The following is a 21,018-nucleotide window of genomic DNA, read 5'->3' on the forward strand; positions in this document are numbered from 1 at the left end:
GAGAAAGGAAAGTTCCTAGAGAAGCATTAGTCAGCAGGAGAGAGAAGGTTATGATCTAATGCTCGTTTTATTTTGCTGTGACTGCAATTCTATTTATCTTTTCAAATATTTATCTGTGAATTTTGTGGGGTCTCATGTAATCTCATTTTTTTCCTGTTTTTCACAATATTTGCACAATAATTTTATGAGTTATACATTTTATGATGAGAAAATATTATGTTAATAATGAGTAGGAAAGCATTGAGCATTCTTTAAATTTTGTATTGCATCCTGTTTCAACAGATGTAAAGCAAAGTGATTAAACACACAATTGGTAACCCAGACTTGGGTATGGTGTTCCACCTAAAGTTTTCAAGAGTAATAAAACTAAGGAACAATCCTACACTTTTGTTTACCATTTTATATTTAATATCATTCTTTATTGGGTACTTATGAGCCAAAAAATTCAGCAGAATCGGGTTGCAGAAATAGTTAATGCTATGGTCTGAATGTTCGTGCCCCTCCACAATTTATACGTTAAAATCCTAACTCTCAAAGGTGATGGTGTGAGTAGGAGGTGCCAATGAGATGTTCTTAAGTCATGAGGTCACAAGTGTACAAAACAAGCTCCGGGCACCCCCATCAGGTAAACATATAACCAGAAGTCTGCAACCCAGAATAGGGGCCAAACCCAGTCATGTGGTCCCCCTGATCTCATTTTTCAGCCTCCAGACCTGTGAGCGATAAAATTCTTCTGTTTCTAAGCCATCTAGTGTATGATGTTTTGTTACGGCGGTCCAAACTGACCTAAGACAGTTAATTAAAAGAAAAAACAAACACGAAACTTTAAGACTGTTAAAAGGCCTCAGACCCCACTCATACACATGGAGGTCACAAACTTAATGACATACACATACTACACACAACAAAACACACAACACAATACATGCATGAACACACACAACCATGTGTATCCATGCACACACTCATGCACACTTTATATGTGCACACACATATAAAGATACATATACGAACACACACATAAATATCTATAAACACAGGCATCCATACGTACATGTACACAAACACGAAAGTATATCCACGCACACACACACAGATACACGGAAGTCTGTCTAGTTCTCGTTTCGGCTGATGGTCTTTGGTTTTCTCTGGTGCTTCCTTTTCTCATGTATCATTTCCCACAGGTTTGTGCAAATTCAGATATTATCCTGAATAACTAAGAGTCTCACCGAGAACTTCCTGAAGTGACACAAATACCCAGGCTCCAAACCAGAGACAAGTGAAATTAGACTAGCTCCTGGACTGAATCCTCAAACAAAATATCTTCACAAACCACTACACTGCACCTGATATGGGGCATGAGAGGCCGGCAGATCGCTCGGTCAGAATTCCAGTCTAACCAGTCTGGTGTGTGGCCCCTGCGGAACGAGCACAACAATCTCTTGATATTTACTTATGTCTAATATGTATATTTTTCTGAACGTTTAAATAAAACACTTTCTATTAATTTGTTCATAGATGTGAAATATTGTTCTTTTGATTTTTTTCTCCCTATCCATTTTAAATCATGGAACATATAAAAAGGTGTACATCAGGCACTGATTTGGTCCTTTGATTAATACTCATCTTGCAGGGGCAAAGCATACAATGTAGGTGATGGGGTTGTCAACTCCAACTTGTACAGGTTCCTCAACCAAACGCCATCCAGTAGCTGAGTAGCAGAGAAACAAAGGCATTAAATTATATTTTTTCCGCTAGTGATCTAGTCTCTTGGCATATATCCATGCACTGGTAACTTGCATTAGATATTATTTTAAGAATGGTACAAAAACAAAAACAAAAAAAAATCAGAGAGTGAGCTGAGTGCAGGAGCAAAATAAAAAAATACAAGCATAGCTCCGAAATATGGTAAATTCTCTTGTATGTCTATGATTTTTCAACCTTTGAATACAATCATTATTTTCCATTTATCACTAAACTACTCCATGTGCTCTATAAAAATCATTCTGAAAATAAGACATGATTTGCTTTTTTTCCCCAGAAACTTGAAGGATACCTTACAGATAACAATAAGAAAGAGGCATTTTAGGGGTACCTGGGTGGCTCAGTGGGTTAAAGCCTTTGCCTTCAGCTTAGGTCATGATCTCAGGGTCCTGGGATCAAGCCCCACAACAGGCTGTCTTCTCAGCAGGGAGCCTGCTTCCCTCTTTGTTTCTGCCTGCCCCTCTGTCTACTTGTGATCTCTCTCTCTCTCTCAAATAATAATAATAAAAAAAAAATCTAAAAAGAAGGGGACATTTCAGCTGGCATTAGGAAAAGTTTTGATGTGAATGTATGTTTACAAATATGTATTATATATATAATTTATATCCAACATCACATATGTGTATATTTGCGTACATAGGTATCCAACATTATTAAGGCGGCTATCCCCTGCATCAAAAGCAAAGCTCTCTCTTGAGTCAATAGTCATCATTTTGCAGCCCAATAGATACCAAGATTCAAAATGCATACCCCATACAACCTCAATTTGCTCTTATCTTCCCCCTGTAACTTAAGGGTACTTGGGCATTCTGTGTCATAGTGACACAGTTCTTCCCAGGCCTCGCTGTTTCGTTCTTCAACCTTTTGCACTTTGGAAGTGACAAAAGCCACTTCCCGGGGAACTGTGAGACAGTCTCTCAGTAAAGAAGGTCTATTTCCCTGCCCCCCTCCTGTCCCAAATTCCATACTCATGACACAGAAGCACAGTTAGAGATGAAAAATATGGTTCATTATCTTCGTAGCGCAGAGAAAAATGTTATGGCTTTATTTAGCAGTTGCTTTTATGCTTTTAAAAACATGTTAATTTCATTTTTTATGTAATTGTGCATTAAATCATCTCAGACAATTGTGTGATTTGGAAATAAAAGTCCAACAAAATAAGTAAAAGCTATAATGCGGTTTTATCCTTACCGCTTTTTGTAGTCTGTTTTTATGTTTCTCAAGCATTAGTGTCTCCGCTCCTTCCTGGGAAGATTAATCTGGAGGCTCGTAGAGACTCTTGTCTTCCTGTCTTTAGTTCTGTTGGTGCTCTGAGATTTTCCCTGTGGTTTGTGCATCTACTACTCATGAATTATCAGCCCCCAAAATGTTGGGACTTAGAAAGCCTCATGATCCTTTATTTGACATCCTAATAGGGCCACCAGGTGGATGAAGGCCTCAACCCTGAAGGAGAAATATTAGAGACCTAATTGCCCCAAGTAAAATTATGAATCCCAGGCTACAGATGACACTGTACTCACCACAATACTGGTGATGGATTTTTTGTTTTGTTTTGTTTTGACTAGGTTATAGGCAATGGAATATATGCAAGGTAATTCAGCATGTTTGGGAGATTTTTTTTTTCTTTTACCTTAAAGAAAAGTCGGTCCATTTGACACACAGCATCTTCCATAGCTCCTACTTTAAACATTTTACGCAGGCGGAGGCATTCTGATGGAAGTTAATGATGGATTATGATTCTTGAATGTGGACTCTGTGTTATGAGGTGATCTAAGATTAATTTCATAAATGTTCATTTTTCTTCAAATCTTTCTCAATATATACAATCAAACTCTTTCGTCTTTCCTTAGTGTGTTTTCACATAGATTATTGTTGTAAGGCATTTCACTTCCTTTAAGGCAGCATGCACTAGTGCTAGGGTTGTTATAAAAAAGTACCACAGGCCAACAAGAGAAATTTACTGTCTTAGAGTTCTGGAGGTTAAAAGTCCAGGATCAAGGCACCACAGGGTTGGTTTGCTCTGAGGGCCCTGAGGGAAGGACCTTCCTGGCCTCTCTCCTTGGCTTGCAGATGGTCATCTTTTCCTGCTATGTTATCATGCCATCTCCTCTCTAGTATACTTCTGGGTCCAAATTCCCTTTTTTATAAGGACACTAGGAATTGAGATTCACTCAAATGGCCTCATTCTAACTTAATTACTTTTTTTTTTTAAGATTTTATTTATTTATTTGTCAGAGAGAGAAAGCAGGAGAGAGAGAGAGAGGAGAACAAGTAGGGGGTTGGCAGACAGAGGGAGAATCAGACTCCCACTAAGCAGAGAGGCTGACACAGGGCTGTATCCCAGGACCCTGGGATGATGACCTGAGCTGAAGGCAGACACTTAACCAATTGAGCCACCCAGGCTCCCCTAACTTAATTATTTCTTAAAGGCTCTATCTCAAAATAAGGCCAATTATGAGACAATAAGGGTTAGGACTTCAGCATATGAATTTTAGGGAGACACATTTCCAACCATAGCAGGATGTGAAACAGTTTTTTGGTGTCGTTCACCCAGCTTAAAAATACAGCTTTCTAAAGACTGACATTCTGAAAAATCACTAAAGATTAGCTTTTCCTTTCACAATTTTTTTTTTTTTTTTTTTTTTATTTTGCCTTCTTTTTTTTTTTTTTTTTTTTAATTTCCAGCATAACAGTATTCATTATTTTTGCACCACACCCCGTGCTCCATGCAATCCGTGCCCTCTATAATACCCACCACCTGGTACCCCAACCTCCCACCCCCCGTCCCTTCAAAACCCTCAGATTGTTTTTCAGAGTCCATAGTCTCTCATGGTTCACCTCCCCTTCCAATTTCCTTTCACTATTCTAAACTGAATTTGATTGTGACCTAGGTAGGAGTATATATAAAACAAACGAGCAAAATCACTCTTAATTTACTTGCAGTGTATCCCTCAAGTCAGATATATGTATACGTATGTACACATGCTCTAACCCATGCAACCACCAAGTGTGTATATATAACCAGCACTGAAATTAACTTCCCCCTGAGGCTACTAGGAAATGTCAATTAAACAGCCAAACTTTCAGAGTTTGGTAATTTACCTGCCTGGGAGCTTTTGTATTCAATTTATTGTTAAATAAAACAGTCAACTTGGTAGCTAAGTTAGATTAACAAATTATAATAAACTTTTTTTTTTGGCTTAAAAAAAAGGTGAGCTAATATTCCTGATGTATACATTTCAGAGAGATTAAAGATTTTGAGAGATTATTTGTCTGTAACTATTTCAAGTTGAGCGGGAGAATAGGAAGGTGACCACAGGCCTGTTTGAATGAAACGGAAGTATGAAAGGAACTTAACTTAAAAACTAGTAGTGGTTGCTGACAATAAATAAAAAAATTAAAAATAAATTTAAAAAAACAACTAGTAGTGGCCCCCCTCTCTCTCTGCCTGCCTCTCTGCCTACTTGTGATCTATCTCTCTTAAATAAATAAATAAATAACATCTTAAAAAAATAAAATAAAAACTAGTAGTGGCTTTAACATTTCTTTTGTTAACATTTAATACTTTATTAGGAGGAACTGATGTCAGAAGCCAAGAGTAGCAGAGAAAAGCTGTGGGCCTCAAGTTTAAATGTCTTCCATTTGACCCATTTATACCCCTTTTCACTCTTTTAAACTCACACACACACACACACACACACACACACACACACACACACACAGCTGATTTAGCCAGCTTGTCTGCAAAGCCCATTTATATGATTATTCAGCTGAGTCCACCATTGCTCCAGTAAAACCCTGTGGTTCCACTCTCCATTGGGGCTGGGGTCGGGGTTGGGGGATAGTGTTGGGGGTGGGGAGGGGAGAGTAGGGTAAGAGTGAAATTTCTGGAAGGCCACCAGAGTCTGATGACAGCCTTTAAATATTTATTACTATTGGCATATGCAGTTAGGTACTGGTGGGCTAAGTGTTTCACATATATTATCTAATTTAATCCTCACAACAATCTGGTAAAGGTGTGGCAAAGGAGAATTCATAGAGATTCAGTGGCTGGGTAGAGATATAAATATACTAAGTGGCATTCCTGTGGCTTTTGAAAATTTGACAGTGTGAAAGCAGAAGAAGCTGAATTTAATGTAGTACAAGATTTCCTTTCTGAAGTTAGGTATTTCTTGAGGAAAGGATATTCCTCAATGTAAGTAAGAGAAGAGGGCTGGATATTTTCATTTTATTACATTGTAGCTAATACTTCTTGAGATGCTACTGGTTGCCAGACACTGATCTAAACACTTTATGTATATTGCCTTGTTTAATTTAACTCTGAAGACAGTTATACTATGAGATAGATTCTACTGTTATCTCCAACTTTCAGAGCTTAGTAATTTTACTTAGGTCACACAGTTAGGATTTCAAGACCTGGGCTTAATCTGCAGCCTGTGGCATAACTACTATTTTACTATTGGGCTATATTAGGATAAAGTAAGCTTTGTTTGATTAAATAACAAATAGGTAGCTTGACTTAACCATAGGATGTGTTTATAAAAATTAGAATATGGTGTCCAAACTCCTTAACTGAAATATACATTAAATGAATGACAGTAGTATATAATTTAAAGAAATCTGGAAAAAAAATCTGAGGTTTGAGCAACTAAATTATTCATAGGTTATCATGGTATTAAAAAAGTGGAAAAAATCAAACCCCTCAAATCTTAATGATCCTATTAGAGGAGGACCAAGATTATGGCACATCCATATGAATGAATAATATTAAATCATAAAAATAGCAGTTACAAAGATTTGCAAACAGCATGGGAAGCTACCCCTCATAAAGTTTTAAGTGAAATTAAATATTATTTTTAAAGTAAGTTTTTAAATATGTAAACATATTTGAAAAAAAATATGGAAGGAAATATATTGTCATGTTAGCAGGGCTTATTCATTCCCAGATGGATAAATTTAAGGAGGTTTTTCCATTTATACTTTAAGGAGGTTTCCATTTACAGTTTGTAGCCTCTTTTCAAATTTTGTATCAATAGCACATATTACTTATGTAATCAGGGACAAATCATATTTATGAAAGATAATTCTAGGCAATGAAATATTTTCCATAACTAAAATAACCATCTCATAATTTAATGTACATCCCATGCTCAATAACAGAAGTCAGTAAACCTTTTCTGTGACCACACAGCACAATTGAGGATATTCTTCAAATACCAAACAAGAAAGAAAACAAACGTCCTTGGCATTTATGGACAAAATTCAAAATACAATACTAATACTCAAATATAATTTTTTTGGTAATATGCATCTACTAATAAAAAGACTGAACTTACTTTTGAATGTGTGTGATAACATTTTGTTGAATTGGGGTTCAAAGTTAGCACTCCCTATCATCAAAGTTTATGGCTCATGTTCGTCTGTTAATGCTGATCTATAATGAGATTTTACATATTTCATCTTTGGAAATGGCTTTCTGCACAGATAGGTGACACATGTGGTACTTGAAACACTGTCGAGTTGTAAGTGCTTCGCTGCAATTTACAGTGCGCCAAACAGCGAGGGCTGCATATGGTCTCTGTCTCAACTACAGAACTCTGCCTTTTGTAGTAGGAAAGCGGCCGCAGACAATATGCCAATGAAGGGGTATGGCTGTGTGCCAATAACACTTTATTTATGGGACATTAACATGAATTTCAAATAATTTCCACGTGTGACAAAATATGCCACTTTTGAATTTTAAATAATTAAAAAATGTAAAAAGTTAAAACATTTCATAACAAAGTCCTCTAAATGAGAAGACAAATCCATTTTTAGCTAACGGACCTTGCAATAATTGGTGGCAGGCTGTATTTGATTTGTGAGCTGAAGTTTGCTGATCCCTATTCTAGAAGCAGGCACGCCTCTCGTAAACTTCATGTGACAACCGTCTCTGACAGCACTGAATATGTCAACATATTTTTTATAAAAAATTAAGATGCCTTTATGTAAAAATGATGTCTCTAGCCTCTTGATGAATGAATTCTTTTGTGGGTAAAGAAAGGACGCAACCAAGTAGAGAAAAATAACAAGGAGTCATTCCAAGGGAAATGTCTATAGAATCAGAGAGAAAATCAAGGTTCTGATATCCAAACTTGGTATTATATTCACCAGACTGTTGGATATTTTTTTATGCAAATTCTGGGTTGTCAGAAACTGTGCTAAGCAAACCCATTATATTAGCCTTTTAAGAAATAACATCAAATATTTAGAATCTTAAACACAAAATAAAGCTACCAGGCTAGACAAATTCCATTTCCCTATTTTATGTTCATAAATTGTTTTTCCCCTGACCAGCTACTTGAGGCCTTAGCAGAACACAAGAGATGTTCTAAAAGATTAGTCAGAGTGTTAAGCAGGAAAATATCTGATGGAAGCTTAAAGAAGCTGAAAGTGGTTAAAATAAATTAACTACTTCTTTCAACCATATCTTTTGTTCAAAGTTCCCCAAAAAAGCAATGTATGAACTATCTACAACAGAATCATCAAAGTTCTTCATTAAAATACAGATTCCTGGGTCCCAAGTGTTTTCAAAAGAACTAAATTTGGAGAATTAGAGCTTCAGAAGTTGTTTCAGGCAAATGCGATATGGTTTTCATTTACAAAGCATCACATTTCTAGATTTTCCTCTTTAGTAATTTTCATACATAATCTGTCTCTTTTACTCACCTCCTTGGGAGGTGTAAAGTTAAAAAAAAAAAAGACAATACTTTGAGAAGGAATTTTGTGCCTAATAAAAAGGTGTACATCCTTATGAAAATTTTATAAGAAGCAATCAATGCTTATTTCAGAGAGCCATGTGTATGATGCATATCACGGATATTTTCCAATCGGTGTTGTGAGGGAAGGAAAGTGAACAGTCAATTAAGGTAGGTACCCAGAGAAAGCCTCAGGTTAGGATGGAAAACAAGACACAAGTGATGACTAGAGTAAGTGTTCCAAGTCAAGGCTTATCTACTAGAGTGGTCATTCAAAAGTACACAGCAGAGAAAGGAAAATTTGGAGCTAATTACAAAATGGGAACTTGCCTAATTAGTCCAGAAACTGTTCAAGACAACCACATTCCTTCAAGGGTAGTCTGAAATACATGAACTACTTTTTAAAAATTCAGATTCCTGTAATCCTCTCAGACCTATTGACTCAGAATCTCTGAGGTATGTCCTGAAATGTATATTTTAAACCATCTGATCAGCCATGTATTAAAATGTGTTAAAATAGTCTACTCCTTGGGCACATGATTGCATTGTTTGTTTTGAGTTGTTAAAATCCTTTAATTTATTCATTCAACAAGCTGCTTGGAGAACTATATGGTCAAGGACACCATACACAATAAAAAAATGAACTTGCAATATTAGCCTTAACAAGTCCAAAGTCTAGTAAGGAAATGTAAATAAATTGGCTATCACAATTCAGAGTGATAGATGTGACATCAGTAAATTCAAGATGCTAAGAAAACTTTTAAAAAAGACTAAGACACAAAAAATGTTATTTTCAGGTAGGGTTCACTTTTTCTTTAGGATACTAAAATCTATTCTTTTAAGATGAGTTTTTCTAGGTAATGATGTATTTAACCCAAAATTATTTATTCATGACTGAAGTCTACCTACTTCGACTTCTCTCTGAAGTTGTCTCTCAAAAACAATCTATGAACCTCAAAATTTACCTCAAAATTATCTGGATACAGAGGAGTCCGTTATTTGACTCTTATTTTGAAGGCTTAATCTAGTCTATATTTTTGCAATACTGTGAAGATAAAATAAAATAATGTCTATACAAAGGTTAGCACAGCACCTTGCTCATAGAAGCTGTACAATGAACAATGGTGGCAACAATGAAAGAAAGAGAGGACAGGAGAGCCAGAAACTGAGGGATTTGAGGTTAGAGTGAAACAAACAAATCAACAATAACAATAACAACCAATTGGGAACTCATATAAGAAAAGTGAAAGAGGAAGGTAAAAAAAAAAAAAAAAAAGTAAAGGTTACTCCTAATATATTGAATAGCTTTACTTTTCTCATAATTAGATACAGGTTTGCTTCTACATTATGTAATACAGTAGCCATGCGATCCTCTCATTGACTGAACAGCCATCATTAGAATAAGACAAAATAGAGTAACCACAGAAAGGTTATTAGTATTTCATCTGAACTCTGTAAATGTCAAGCCATATAGGGCTGGTGGATGGTGATAGGAAACCCATTTTCAGTTATCACATGTTAATGAAGGGAAACAATGTGCTATCTACAAGGACAGGGAAAAACCCAGAATGAGCAAAGTCCAGAGTCTATGCAGTTTTCTACATTTCCAGCCTCATTAAAATATGCAGATCATATCATTAGGAGACTGTTTCCTGGCAGAGCCTTCTCCTAGAGTTCAGTTGCAGGCACACATTGGCAGTTGTTAGTACAATGATTTTACCCACAGCTATATTCTTCTATGTAAAAACAAACAAATAAAAAAGAAGACAAAGAAGCTGAAGCTGCTCTCACAAGCCATGTTTTCATTTAGAGAATTTTTTTCAGAGGATGAGTCTGTATTAAAAAAAAAAAAAAAAGCCATTGATGCTTGTTTTGTTTTTCCAAAAATATACAAGGACCTTATATTGCAGCTTCGTATTTTCCCTGTTTAATGGGATATATTTAATGGGATAACAGGCATGATATCTAGGTTTAATTCAGCAAAATGATCAAGAATAGCTACCGAATTGAACAAACAGTATTTCAAAGACGTCTCTGACCAACCTTCAATCTCAACCCAGACAAAAAGCATTCTAGGTGTTCATCTCAATTCCTTACTTCTTCCACATCTTTTATTTCTTCATTATTGCCTTGGTTCCTTCTTCTCTCCTTTGCTTCCTTACTGCCTTTCTTCACTGCTTCTTAACTTGTTTTCTTTTCCTTCTTTCCTCCCTTCCTCCCTCTTGTCCTTCTTCCTTTCCTCCTTTTCTTCCTCGCTCTCTTTCTCCTTCTTTCCTTCCTCTCTCCCTCCCTCCCTCCTGCCCTTCCTTACCATCTATCAACAACCATCTTATGTGTGGACAAGGCGGGATTTAAAAGAATCTTATCACAAGCCTAATAGAACCTCACAAATGGACACTTTTGACATGAATGCCCAGTGCAGGTAACCACTTTGAACAAAGTTCTCGACTGAATAGAAGTACAGAATGCTATTAAGGAGATGACTAGGTAACCAAAATTATTTTGTGGATATCAACATTTAAAAGTGTAATAATGTCAGAATACACATAAACAGTGGGTTTCAGCTATCATTATTATTATTATGAGGTATAAATACCATTTATTTAGTTTCTTCTGTCAGTGGTTTTCCCTGAGGTCAAACCTATTATCCTCATAATGTTTTCAAATTATTATCTTTTTCACTAATGGTGCAAAAGCATTGGAGGGTAAAACTCCTGGTGTCTTAGTATGAATCAAGGCAGTGGCACCAATACTGTGTTTTGCATCACCATCTACTTGCAGGGAAGAAATGCCAGTCTCACTGAAGATGAGATGGTAAAAATATTAATTCTATTAAGTTTACACCCTTCAATACATTTTTCAGTATTCTATGTACTAAAATGGCAAGGATACATGAAACATTTTCTGCTAAAACCAATAATAGTCTTAAGGGAAAACATTTGTGCAATTGTGTGATTTATGAGCTGAACTACTACTACTACTTTTTAATGTAACATTATTTTTACTTAAAATAACTACTGAAAGACAACCTATAATTTTTCAGATTTGCATATTCAATGGATATTCTCTCATTCTCCAGAAAAATGAATGAATTGACTTAGTCACTTCAAGGAAAACAACAGTAACAGTACTTACTGCTGATGATAAAATTCAAGCTTTCAAACAAAATTAGCATTGTGCAAAACTTGAATGTGCTACCACGAGCACAATAGCTTTAGAACACTTCAAACATATCGCTTTTTTCTGATGAGATGGATGGTGATATTTACAAAAGTGATTTTTGACATTTTAAAATGAAATATGTCCATCTGTGAAGATCGGCACATCTCAGTGAACCAGTGTTTTTCAAATGACCAAGGCATGGTGTCATAAGTTATTATATTAGAAAAGAGATCCAGGGGCACCTGGGTGGCTCAGTGGGTTAAGCCGCTGCCTTCGGCTCAGGTCATGATCTCAGGGTCCTGGGATCGAGTCCCGCATCGGGCTCTCTGCTCCGCAGGGAGCCTGCTTCCTCCTCTCTCTCTCTCTATGCCTGCCTCTCTGCCTACTTGTGATCTCTCTCTGTCAAATAAATAAAATCTTTAAAAAAACAAAAAAAGAAAAGAGATCCATTCTGACTTTAAAAAAGGTCAATGGATTTTAATAGAGTAAAATAATTTATTAGTATGGCTTCAAAAAGATTCCATATGGTAAATAATTTTTAAGGAACTACCATTTGTTGGGTTTCTGTATAGACTAAGATAAGAATATCCATAATTAACTGAAAAAAAAAAAACTAATAAAAAAAAGTCTCCATTTCCTATCTACCTGTCTGTGGGGGCCAGATATTCTTCACTGGTTCAGCCAAAGCAATGAACACAGCTTTGTTAAGTCAAGATTAAAGATATTTAGAAAGAATAAAACAATGTCATTCTTCCCACTATATTGTGTGGAAAAATACTTAGTTTTCATGAAGTATGTTTCTATTAACATGTAATGGGTTTACTGTTGCCATTTTTTAGTTAATAAATGAATAAATAAATTTAAACATTTCTCAGTCTTAGTTTTAAATCAGGAAATATTGGTAGATATAAGGTACATAAACGAAATATCCAATGTAAAGGGCTTTTGCGATGACTAAATTTTTGAGTGATGCTGTTCTAGGCACAAACAATATTTTATGTATTTAGTTCTTTAACAGTCTAGATATTATTTAAGTTATATCATCTGCATTAAACATATGTCTAAACATACCTAAGTATAAGGTAAGTCACCACCAAAAGTAATACCGCCTAGATAAGAAGTGTTGTGTGGATTCGTGCTCACAATTTTTAAGGTGTGCTCTAACAATTACATTACCTTTCACAACACAATATACCTGGGGAAGATACATTAGCCTGAAACATCTCAAACTATGCTAGGTTTTCAAACTTTTGAAGGTCTGCTAACTATACTGGAATCAGGTTTAAAAAAAGAGCAAAAATTTTAAAAGAATGTAGACTTTCCCAGAATTTATACAGCTTTCAAATAAGCATGACAACAAATTTTTTAAATATCGCATTTCAAAAACAATACAGCAGGGCACCTAGTTGCCTCAGTCGGTTAAGTGTCCAACTCTTGATTTCAGTTCGGGTCATGATCTCAGGGTCATGAGATCGAGCCCTGTGATGGGCTCTGCACACAGCAGATTCGGCTTGAGAAGCTCTCTCTTCCTCTCCCTCTGCCCCTGCCCTCCATATGTGCATACACACTCTCTCTCAAATAAATAAATCATAAGAAAAGACAAAAAAACAATATAGTAGTCACTCACTGTGAAGATAAACATTTGCTTATTGAAGGAATGAAAAAACTGAGCTGTACTGGGTCTTATGGCTTGGAATAGAATTGACACTGCACATGAATTAATGAACTGCTGTATTCCCAAACCTTCAGACTGAGGTGAAGGTGCAAGCTCTGAAAACCTACAATAGGTAACAAAGACACAGGTACTGAATATGAAAATGAAATTATCTCATGGATATGGTATTACAGTTTCAACAAATATACAGTACAATTGAAATTTTGCATAACTAAATTAATAAAGAATACAAATGAACATTTGACTATTTCATCTATGTCTCTTAACGTTTGCATGATACGTTGCTTGGCCAAACACATTTTTAAAATTTCATTATTTGGCAAACAGGGCGGTCTTTTTCTTGAGATCAATTTATATCCAGGATACACAAGATTTCTAATCCTTTACAAATCTTTTGAAGGAAAAATAAATTTCCAGATGGGAATCTGAGAATCAGAGTGTTTGAGAACTGCACAGTTAGGCAGCGTAAGTGGGATTGGAACCTAAGTCCACTGCAAAGCCAAGGATCTTTCCATATGGCGACGTTCATGAAGTATGTCCTATGGCCCAGGGACTGTTCTCACAGAACCTGGTCCACACGTCATTAAATTCTCACATGAACCCATGAGATGGGTAACATTTTGGCTCTACTTTCTAAATAAGAAAACTGATGCAAGCAAAGTCACAAGATCAGTAATTAGCAGTGAAGACATTTGAACCTACTCTGATTTCAGAGTCTATATCCTAAGGTTTTCCTTTGTACCGCCTTCTAAAATCTGCTTGATCTCACTGCCATTACACAATCATTTCTATGAAACAAGTATCAGATGGGAACTTTTAAGTCACTTTTTTCAAGGACCTAAGTATACACCTGTAAAAGTATAGTAGAAATGGCATTTTTCAATATTAAAAACTTAATGTTTAGCATGAGATTTATTTGGTTCCTAGTTTAAAACAACAACAACAACAACTTGATATTTAGCTAAAGTTAGGAAGACACCCTGAGGGAAAAAAGTTGTATGTTATTCAAAGTGCCAGGTCATGCCTGGGATGAAGAGATTCATTCCTCTCTACATAATAAACAACCAGTAAATACATATACACATATACTTTGACTTAGTTATCTTTTTTACTTAGTTATGTATGTGATGATGAGTGATTCTCTAAGTCCCAGAGATGATATATAAATAGATATCCTCACAACGATAAGTCTATGCAGGTACACAGCTTGAAAGCAATGATAAAAATAGTAAGGCCTTTTATGTTGGAGCAAGTACTACACAGAGGTGGGAAAATGGCAAATGTTAACACACCCATGACAGTGAGACCACCCAAGAACTGAACAGCATTCAGTTTTTGGTTAATGTATTTGTTTTCCGTCTTTCAATTCCCACTCCAATTTGTTTATTGTCCAGTGGGGACTCAGAGAAGTTATTAAATTCCTCAAGGTCACACAGAAAGTCACGGCTGCTCTTGAGAAAGGGGCTTGTACATTCCTGAATCCCAGCTAGGTCCTCTGGCTTCCCGCACTGGATGGGTCCGTGCGGACTGAAAGCATGCTCTTAAGCAAATTCCAATTATGGTTTATTAACTGCACACGTAGCATTTATCTTCCAGTTTCTAAAAATAGCAGAACCAATTAAACTGTCTGTTTAGCACTTAAGCGTTTTTTTTTTTAACTTCTAATTTTTCTCTAGATAAAGCCTTTATAGAAAGATAAATGGAACATTACAGATATGAAGGGAAGGGAGGAAGCCATCACTTCCTGTCACTGCCACCATCTTCTTTGACCAGCCCTACAGGGCAATAACGGCAAGACCTTTTTTGCTCCTGAACTGATACTATAACATCCTCGGCCAAGCAAACCAGCCCATTTTAGACATGATGGATAGTAGTGGAAAATTTTTATTGAAGACAGTTGTTAATTTGAAATAAAAGCCCAACAAATTCTAATGTTCTGTCCACTGTCAAAACAAGATTAAACAATTGTGGCAAGAAAAATAGCAGGCTGGTAAAAGGAGGCTTCAGAACAGTATTTTACTTTACATTTAAAACACTATCTATAATTCCCAATCAGAGGTTAAAAAAAAAGAGAGAGAGAGAGACTTAATTTGGTGAAAACTGTATAGGGAATTACTACTTCTGAGATGTTTCTCTTAAGCCTGTCTTTTACAACCATTCCATTAAAGAACTGTATGCCCAAAGGAGGACCACAGAGGGTTGGAACTGGAATTTCCACACCAGATGTCTTCAGGGAAAAAGAAAATGCAGGAATCATTAGCTCCAAAAGTTAAAGGGAAGATAGCGAAATAAGAGACATCAGTTCTCAATGTGGGGGGTTTACCATCAACTTCCAGAAACCATAAAAGATCTACAGAACAAAAGATGGGTGAGCAACCAGGGTCTTGGCTGCTTTGCTGGGAATGGAGTTGCATCTCAAGGAAGAGATTCTTTAAAAGTGAGGCTCAGACAAAGAAAAGAATTTTCTTGATATCACACAGCTAGGACCCAATCCACAGCCTCTCGACACTTACTCTAGTTCTTTCTCCACTTTACCACAATGCTGGGAACCGGACGTTCCTTTTTTCCCCTCCTCTGCATTTTCAACATAAAACCTCTCTTGCCTTTTTCACCGTTGTAGGTACCAGACTCGCACGTCTATCACACACCCCTCCCCACCTGCCAAGAGCAGAAGCAACCTTATAGGCTGCATGCATACTGTATCGTTCACCACTCGGTTCTGTTGAATGTGTGTGGTAATTATTTGACACTTCTAAGAGGTGACAACCATCATGAAATAATAAAATTACAATTATCTTATCAAATTTAATATTCCATAGACATCAGAACTGAAAATTTCAAATCAAGAATGCCACTTCCCTGGAGCTGACTGAACTCACATTCCTACAGGAACGTACACTTTGCTACTTTCATTCTTAGTTTTGTTATTGTATTAATTCCTTCTTTCCCATCACCATGCTCTTCGTTTCTTTTACTCCTCTTTAGAAAAGTACTAAAGATCCACTCCTTCTTCACAAATGTTCAGAAAATCGCACTTAATGGGAAACGAGGCTGGCCCACACGCAAAGGGACAACAAACCATGACTGTACTTACAAGTCTAACTCTCATATACCCCGTTCTCCCTTAATGTGTATAACATAGCAAGGCAGAACTAATGCCGATATACAGAGGTGGACACCATGGAGAAGCAGTTTCTTCATAATATGCACTACATGCTTTCTGGGTTAGGGAATCCACACCAAAGAAACCAGGTACATTTTTTTCTTTTTTTCTTCTTCTTCTTCTTCTTCTTTTTTTTTTTTTTTCTAGAAAACTAAGGCCCAGCAATTCTAAATAATTTGTTCTGAATCACTCAGTGTTCTAAGGATGCAGCAGAAAAAAGAACACAGCATCTTTGGCAATCAATCAGCTGCTCTTTCATTGAATTTCTACAACTAAACTGCCAAACACTTTCCTGAAGGGTTTTCTTCAGTGGGGTTCCTTCAGTGAGCCTCTATAAATACTTTAAAAGAATTAATAGCTTCTGAATTTTATTATAGACTCCCTTTCTCCTCAATTGTGAATGGCTAAGCATCTTGTGTTGCTTCTACGTGCCTCCATGAAAGGCAATGGGATATGTGATGACAGAATACCAAGACTGGGCTCTTTTCAGATTATGAAGTTACAACAACTCCTCAAAGTTCCCCTCCATGGAATACACCACCACTCTTAGGGCTATATTCTAACAGATTAGCTATAAAATACTACATTGCATTCTTTAGTCCTGCAGTTGGGGAGAAAAGAATTTAAGTTGCAAAACAAAATCAAAACCAAACCATATCAGTTGCTAATATATTTTGAAAGAGATATCCCTCCTCCCACCAGAAAAAGCGAAAGACAAGCTCTGTGAATATGGCTTTTAAGTTTTGAATGCATCATAGCATGGAATTTCAGATTCATTCTGGAATTTCAAATGGTCTACTGACATATTTGGAAGGACAATACTGATTGCATTGCAGCCATACAAAATAAGCAATTTGTCAATACAGATAAATATAATTTCTGTGCTTAATATCTGCTAACTTAATTTGTGTGTTGGTCATCATCTATTACTGCAAAACCTTCTATCACTGGCTTATTAAAGCTTTATTATGGTAGGGAATTTGAATGCCCATTTGGTTCTAGTTTATGCAGAAAGCTTTATATTAACCAATGACTGACACAGATAATCTTTCCTAGTGGATTGGGACTCCCTGGTCACTGTAATATTTTACTGTGTATATAACAGGACTTTAATGATTAAACTTGTAAAGGTCATTAATATAAACTGAGTCATTTCTAGAAAATATTACACATGCATAGGCAGAAGTAGAAAGGAAGGTAAATTTATATACAAACATAAAATTGTAAGACTGTGTTGAAACAAAATGCACTGGCAGTTTTTTTTTTTTTTTTAAATAGGAAACATTTTTTGTTTAGGAGAATAAACATAAGATTCTAGTCACGAATGCTCCATACCAAGTTGTTATTCTATATTGCTTCTTCTGATAAACATACACAGCTAAAAAATCCTGATGTCATATTTTTGTTAAAACAGTTTTCAACTGCCAATAAAAATGATTATAACTAAAAATGTAAAGAGCTAAGAACGAATAAAACCTTAACTGGCAATCAGAAAAATAACCAAAGAGTGATTTGTTAATGGCTAATGACCCATTAAAACTAACATTTACATCATAAACCATGAATGTAGGCACTTTAAAAAATGTGACCCCAATTAAAAGGTTATACACAAAAACAAATATTCTAGAAAGTGCCAGCAAAGCCATGATTTACTGTAATAGACATTCAGAGTTGTGTCTAACATATTGCATTTAAGCTTCAAATTTAGAAAATTGATTTATAACATTAATCTTACTTGGGAAAATAACAAATGCTTATCATAATCAGACTATAATTAAAAAACAAATAGCCTTGCAAGTCTCTTTTTACTGTAGTTTACAAGATGCTATTTCTACATTGAAAAATATGTTTTTTAAGTAACCATCAAACATGTTTATTAAAACCTAATTACACAGACATAAAATGTTCATTTTGATGCAGTGTTAGGGCTAATCCCTAGTTTGATGATCTCCTAACAATCTAACTTCAGTTTACACACACACACACACACACACACACACACTTATACTTTTTATCTGTTGTCGAGATTAAACACTCCTAGTAGAGTGTCAGATGGTATAATTTGATTAGGATAGTGTTTAAAGTTCCTATGCAAATCCAAAGGCACTTCTCATTTTTAATACAGGAAAACAGAAAGTCAGAATTAAAGTTATTGAATTATTTGTCATTTGGGAGGACAGAGATGTTTACAAGTGGCATCATTTGAATATGGCAAAGGCAGACATTCAAATGAGTAACAGAAACGTTCCCTACTACGGAAGTGTCACCACCTTCAAGTACTATTTGCTTGCTCTTTCTGTTCATATGAGATGTTAAGACTGCTGAATTATTTGAGTACTACAAAGAAAAAGTTAGAATGCATATAGCGCACACTCCATTCAAGAATCAGTGATTCAATGTTTAGGTTCCTTTAAATTGCCTAAGTGAGAAAGTAGTATCAGAGCGGTACATACTTGTACTTGAGGACTGACTCCATTACAGGAAGAGAATTGTTACAAATTTTAGAAGACGATAAACATAACTGTGCGGATAGTTTTCTGAGCTCTGCAGATTCTGGGTTTTCTATTTCCATAAATTATGAAAAAAATAATAATGATGCCCTCATAGGCAAACTATTCAAGCTATCAAAAATATATGTAAATATATTACAGAGAGCCTTCTTATTTAGATTTTCAATATAACATAGACAGTTTCTGAATACATGGAAGTTTCTTTTTCCTTCTTTCCCCCATTTGTAATATTTTAGAGATCACCTTACGTTTAGCTTCTGAATATAGCATGCATAGACATTCTAGTGTTGCAAGGTAGAATATTATTACTCCTGAAAATTCTGGAACTCTTAGAAGCCCTGTGGGTACTTAATGGTAAGCTATCATTCTAGAAAAATTCCTGTAGTGAAATGTGAATAGAATAAATGCTGGTTTATGGGTTTAGATTTCTGATCAAGGTCCTAGTGAACCACAGAAATATCCATAAATATCAGATTTGACCAAATATTTAATCAACTTTAAAGTAGATTTCTGGATGCCACATTGTATGAAAATTGCCACCATATACATCAATCAAGCAGGGCAGTAGAATAGCTCACCACATAAAATTTTATTTCAGCTGATTCAGTATCTTGGTATTCTATAAAATATGATCTTATCTTCATTATAATTTCAGCATTATTTTTGCTTTAATGACTATGAAATGGAACAGATACTTTCTCCAGGGTTCATGAAGTTTAGGAGGGGTCCTATTTAGAAAGGGGGAGAATTTTAAAAGCTATCTTTGAAGTCTCCCCTGAAAAGGCACAGTATCGAATTTCTCCCCCTCAAATAAGAATGGCGTATCTTATTGTCCTTTCTTTTCATACATTCTATTTTACCCACGGTGAGAATAAGCTTTAAGATTGTTACTGAACTCCCCGCTGAATCCAAAATTAGGATTTACTTTCTCAGAACTACCTAGGCACCCTCTGTTTCATTGCAAGCTTCCTGTCTCGATTAGAGTACATAGCATGTAGATAAAACTGGCAAAACGCCCTGAGTCCAAACTACTTTACTTGAGTCCCCATGCACCTGAGGCCTCCTTGTACGGTCAAGGGGGATGGGGATCCTCTGCTCAACTGAGAACCATTAGTGACACTTAACAAACAGAGTCAGAATTTGGCCAAAATGTGAATAAGTAATTTTATGATCCTGTAAGAGAAAGTTAACAATGCTTTTGAAGGATCACTTTCCATTAAAAACAGTATTTTTGGAAAATAGAAAGTCAACAATTTCATGTATGAAAATTTTCATATTTAGTTTTCTATTTTTACCTAACAGAAATAGTCAAAAATATATTTGTTTATATATTTGTGTATTTATTTATTAAAGATTTTATTTATTTATTAGAGAGGACAGAGGGAGAGAGCGAATGGGGGTAGGAGCAGAGGGAGAGGGAGACAATCTCTGGCAGACTCTGTGCTGAGCACACACCCCAACAAGGGGCTCGATCCTACGACCCTGAGATCAGGACCTGAGCTGAAATCAAGAGTTGGACACTCAGTCAACTGACTGAGCCACCCAGGTGCCCCAGGAATAGTAAAAATATGCTTAATTATTATTGGTAAATACATTCCCTGAAAGATGTCATCACAATGCAAGATATCAATGACTACTATAATTACAATAAATGAGAGTTCTCAGAAACAGAAGTACACCAAAAATTTGTCACATTCCATTTATTAAGACACATGTAGGTTTTTGGACTCCACTGATTCAGTTTGATCTTTTCTATTGTGGGTATCAGACACTATGGAGCTATAAGTCTGGGTTTGGGTATAATGAGGAGTTGCTTCTCCAGAAACCAACTGAATTTGGAGCAGCGGGGCTGTGCTATGATGACAACAGGTAGGAAGGAGGAATCTTGGGCCACAGAAGAAGACTGTGGCAGGGGAGTGAAACATGGAGAAGGAGAGCAGTTGTCTCTGAACACTGAAATGTTAAACTACTCTAAAGTAGGGACTTTTCAGATCCAGTGGACCATGA

The 21,018-nt window shown here is 36.0% G+C and overlaps 1 protein-coding gene and 1 long non-coding RNA gene across 16 annotated transcripts in view; both read right to left on the reverse strand.

Moving 5' to 3' along the window:
• Positions 1 to 21,018, reverse strand: part of TENM2 (teneurin transmembrane protein 2) — a 1,222,850-nt gene that overhangs the window by 752,648 nt on the left and 449,184 nt on the right. The window lies entirely within an intron of this gene.
• Positions 1,523 to 19,296, reverse strand: LOC116586735. Its single transcript, XR_004284126.1, has 3 exons — positions 19,260 to 19,296; positions 3,395 to 3,534; positions 1,523 to 1,711 (listed from the first exon to the last, which is right to left on the reverse strand). It is a non-coding gene; the product is annotated as an uncharacterized LOC116586735 (long non-coding RNA).

This window comes from Mustela erminea, chromosome 3, assembly GCF_009829155.1.
Source record: "Mustela erminea isolate mMusErm1 chromosome 3, mMusErm1.Pri, whole genome shotgun sequence".
Lineage (NCBI taxonomy): Eukaryota > Metazoa > Chordata > Mammalia > Carnivora > Mustelidae > Mustela > Mustela erminea.